This window comes from Tachysurus vachellii, chromosome 19, assembly GCF_030014155.1.
Source record: "Tachysurus vachellii isolate PV-2020 chromosome 19, HZAU_Pvac_v1, whole genome shotgun sequence".
Classification (NCBI taxonomy): domain Eukaryota; kingdom Metazoa; phylum Chordata; class Actinopteri; order Siluriformes; family Bagridae; genus Tachysurus; species Tachysurus vachellii.
Genome location: NC_083478.1, coordinates 20,995,467 through 21,000,466, shown reverse-complemented (window position 1 = coordinate 21,000,466; position 5,000 = coordinate 20,995,467). Strand labels below are relative to the sequence as shown.

Here is a 5,000-nt window from a genome sequence, read left to right as displayed (position 1 = left end):
ACAGAGAACTCTCTCTAATATTATTCTCCAGGGCTAAATTAATTCAGACAGAACGCTGGACAAATTGCTAGAGTGTAAGACAGACAGGTGACATACATACTGATAGCGTAGTGAGAGACAGACAGGAACTCGTAGACATGATGAACAATAAGAGAGCTAGAGATACAGATGGATAGAAAGACAAAATGAACAGGCTAGATGTAAGCAGAGAGACAGACAGACAGACAGACAGACAGACAGACAGAGAAAGATAAACACAGAAAGACAGACGGATTGAAAATATTAAACATATATGGATGGATTGACAGACAGACAGACAGACAGATATCTGTACATACAGTTGGCAGTTTATTTGCTATTATGTCAGAATACAGAAATGGTTGTGTGACTCTGTGTGTGTGTGTGTGTGTGTGTGTGTGTGTGTTCCTACAGCCCTCCAGCGTGTACAGTTGGAGAATCGACCTTTCTAAAGCGGAAAAGTACTGGGACGGCTGGTTCAGAGGAATCTCCAACCTGTTCCTGGGCTGTAACGTGCCCAAGCTGCTGCTGCTCGCAGGTCACAAACACACACGTTAAAGAGAAAAATGACCTCCATAAAACATTACAATGACCACAATCATCCCTTTAATTCAAAAGGAGAGGTTAATTAACATACACATACACACACAAAGTATGTTCCTGTGTTTGCATAAACCTGTTGAGAGACTGGAGAACAGTGCACATACTTCAATAATAACCTTCACACACTGATGGTGTTAATTATAAAGAGCTGTGTGTCCTGTGTTCAGGTATCGATCGATTGGACAGAGACTTAACCATCGGCCAAATGCAAGGTGAGTCTGTGTGCTTTAGACGCTCTGCTCTCACTGGGAGGCCAAAATATCACATATCACTGAGGAGACACCTGGTGCAGTCAGTCAAGTACCTTTACTGCTAATAATAACCCACACACACACACACACACACACACACACACACACACACACACACACACACACTCCAGTCTATAATGTGCCAAATACTGGACATTAACACCAGTCATGTACAACCCTGAAGCTTATAAGAGAGTAACAGAAGAGATTTGTGTTTAAGATTTTAGCTTCTTCAAACACAGTGTACTTTAGATGGTTAGATGGTTCTTCTCCTGCTCTAGAGGGCAGGGTTCTACACCGAAACATCTAAAGGTTCCTCTGAAAACAGGAAGAACTGGTGAACAAAGATCTTTTACATATTGTGTATAATTTAAAGCTTTAAAACATTCACTAGCTTTGAGGAGTGGCCACGCCCTCTTCACTATGGCTGACAAACACAGGCCACGCCCTCTTCACTATGGCTGACTAATGCACAACGGCCACGCCCTCTTCACTATGGCTGACAAACACAGGCCACGCCCTCTTCACTATGACTGACTAACGCACAATGGTCACACCCTCTTCACTATGGCTGACAAACAGACCACGCCCTCTTAACTATGGCTACGCATTCTTCACTATGGCTGACAAACACGCAGGCCACGCCCTCTTCACTATGGCTGACTAACGCACAACGGTCACGCCCTCTTCACTATGGCTGACAAACACACAGGCCACGCCCTCTCCACTATGAATAACTAACACACAACGGTCATGCCCTCTTCACTATGGCTGACAAACATAGACCACGCCCTCTTCACTATGGCTACGCATTCTTCACTATGGCTGACAAACACTCAGGCCACGCCCTCTTCACTATGGCTGACTAACGCACAACGGTCACGCCCTCTTCACTATGGCTGACAAACACACAGGCCACGCCCTCTCCACTATGAATGACTAACACACAACGGTCACGCCCTCTTCACTATGGCTGACAAACACACAGGCCACGCCCTCTCCACCATGAATAACTAACACACAACGGTCACGCCCTCTTCACTATGGCTGACAAACACAGGCCACGCCCTCTTCACTATGGCTGACTAATGCACAACGGCCACGCCCTCTTCACTATGGCTGACAAACACAGGCCACGCCCTCTTCACTATGACTGACTAACGCACAATGGTCACGCCCTCTTCACTATGGCTGACAAACAGACCACGCCCTCTTAACTATGGCTACGCATTCTTCACTATGGCTGACAAACACGCAGGCCACGCCCTCTTCACTATGGCTGACTAACGCACAACGGTCACGCCCTCTTCACTACGGCTGACAAACACACAGGCCACGCCCTCTCCACTATGAATAACTAACACACAACGGTCACGCCCTCTTCACTACGGCTGACAAACACACAGGCCACGCCCTCTCCACTATGAATAACTAACACACAACGGTCACGCCCTCTTCACTATGGCTGACAAACATAGACCACGCCCTCTTCACTATGGCTACGCATTCTTCACTATGGCTGACAAACACGCAGGCCACGCCCTCTTTACTATGGCTGACTAACGCACAACGGTCACGCCCTCTTCACTATGGCTGACAAACATAGACCACGCCCTCTTCACTATGGCTGACAAACATAGACCACGCCCTCTTCACTATGCATGACAAAAACACACCGGCCACGCCCCCTTTCACTCACATACAGTGCCAAAGGAAACTCATTAATAATTAAATCATCTAAAATAAATCATTTTAATAATCACTATCATTAATAAAGAGCTGTGTGTGGTGTCATTTGTACAAAGAAATTAATATTATCGATCAAAACGATTATGACTCTGTAAAAAAAAAAATTATTTATTTACTTGTTTCCAGGTAAATTCATGATGCAGGTGCTGCCCCCTTGTGGTCATGCCGTGCATGAGGACACACCAGACAAGGTAGGAGTCATACAATACAGTGGTGTATAAACTTTATACAGTTTAAATCAGTTCCTTATAGAAGTAATTAAAAAATGTAGAACATTAGAAGTGAATTAAAAGACAAACTTTCATCATCAAGGTCCTAATATTGTTGTTGCGACAGTATTACACACGTAGGCATGAACTCCACCTGTGTGTTATTTCCAGGTGGCTGACGCTCTTGCTGGCTTCATGACCAGACACAAGTTTGCTGAAGCTCGCAGTGAAACCAAGAGGTGAGAGCTGGATCTCTGGGTGTAACAACTAATCTAATTAAAGGTCACTTTATACAGACGTCAACTATTAAAGGTCTTTCAGCGATTATTCTAGTGTGCAGTGTTCCTAATGGATCGGTGTGTGTGTGTGTGTGTGTGTGTGTGTGTGCCGTCTCGTTCCTCAGCTCCTCGTACCCCTTCATGCGGTGAACTCCAGCAGGTGAGTGTGACCACCTCGGACCTCTTTCCACACACATTACATTAACATTTCATAAGAAAACCTGAGTGAAAGTAAATGTAATGAATGTAATAATAATTGTAATAATTTTTTAAATTATTTTATTTTAAAATATTTTAAATTATTTAAATTAAAAAATAAATGTAATGTAATTATAATTAAAATAGTTTTCAAGTAAAACTTCCATACGGTCTTTTAACAAAACGTCGTGAAGACGTGACGAGCGTGTTATTGCATCATAAAATATTACAGCCAATGATCTTCCGGTATGCAAATGACAGCCGAGCAGCACTAAGGTACCACTGGTACCGGTGCCAAAGTATTATTTACTGAGTTATGAGTGAAGCTCTTTTCCTGTTTGTCCACAGCGCGTCTGATTGGCAGCGGGTGTCGTCTCAACAGCGCCCTCTCGAGGCGAGGTAGAAAACCTCACAGCGCCAGCAGTTTTCTTCTCATCACCGTTATGATCATGACTTTTGGTTGTGTTTCGACGTGCCACTGTTTACTTTACTGCTTCTTCTTCTTCCGGATATTACGTCTTCTTTTTCTTCTTTTGTGTGTGTGATGCAAGTAACGGCAGCGTAGCGTATCAGCATCGATATCTGAGTAAACGTGATGGCGTTTCAGTGGGAATGAAAAGCTTTACTGAAAATAAATCACAATAAAATTTATTCATATTCAATTCACAGTCTGAGCCACGTGCAGAATATTGACCAGAAAAGAGCAGAAGCTCAAGGGTGTGTGTGTGTGTGTGTGTGTGTGTGTGTGTGTGTGTGTGTGTGTACGTTTCACATTTTCATGTCGAACCAGATAAAGTGCACAAGACCACAGAATAAAGAGAAAAAATAAGAATGGGTTTGACAAAATGCTTCTATTTACAATATACAATAAAATTACCCTGCGGAGGAAAAAGATACGAAGTCGAATGAGATCCGCTCACATCACACAGACAAGCGTGCAAAGGCTTGCCGTCATGCTCTAGGCGTATGAAATGCTGTGGTCCACGAGGTCAAGAGCACTTTCTGGAAACATAAAACTCACACGAGCGAAAAAAAAAAACAACTCTCGAGTCACACGTTTTGTTCCTCTCGCAGCGTCTCTGAACGTTGCGCTCGTCCACCGTTCGAACGCACTTCTATAGAAAAATAAAAACACTGCTCTTTTTTTTTCTCGGTTAAAATCGATCCGCTCGGCTCAGGAGAAGATGCGATGGGAGAAAATTCCACGTAGGGACGAACGAATTAGCTGATTGTCGAGCAGAACGAGTGCAGCCTTTAAGTCCTGACGGAAAGGCCAACGATGTCTGGAATACGAGATTAGCGTCGGGTTAGCGTAGAGTGGGCGTGGCCTTTTTAAATCTAGTCTATTAAATCGAATGCGGTCTGAATAGTTCTACACCGAATAAACAGACTTTTTGTCTATTCTGTTGCATTGTCTCTAAAAAATTTCAGCGTCTTAACTGACAGAACAATAAAAAAACAAAAGAAAAAAAAGGTTTTCCAGAGCAGCCATTTTGTTTCCACCCACAATCACATGTAACGACGCTAACATCGTAAAGCGAACACTTCTGAGGACGTAAAGGCGGCGAAAGCCGATAGTCTGCCGAAAACTACGTAGCGTAGCGTATTTTCCGGACTATAAAACCCGCTCCAGAGGATGTAGCGATCGTCCTGCTGAGCTACGCACTGCTTTAGCAGCTCAAATATTAGCCAGT

The 5,000-nt window shown here is 43.8% G+C and overlaps 1 protein-coding gene and 1 pseudogene across 1 annotated transcript in view; one reads left to right on the top strand and one right to left on the bottom strand.

Annotated features, from left to right (window-relative positions):
- Positions 1-3,968, top strand: part of LOC132861832 (protein phosphatase methylesterase 1-like) — a 9,223-nt pseudogene extending 5,255 nt beyond the window's left edge.
- A 170-nt stretch (positions 3,969-4,138) lies between these two features.
- rnf150b (ring finger protein 150b) overlaps positions 4,139-5,000 on the bottom strand; it is a 6,517-nt gene continuing 5,655 nt past the window's right edge. The window contains exon 7 of the mRNA XM_060893793.1: positions 4,139-5,000. This exon is cut by the window's right edge and continues 1,040 nt beyond it. The gene's annotated coding sequence lies outside the window, so the exon portion shown is untranslated.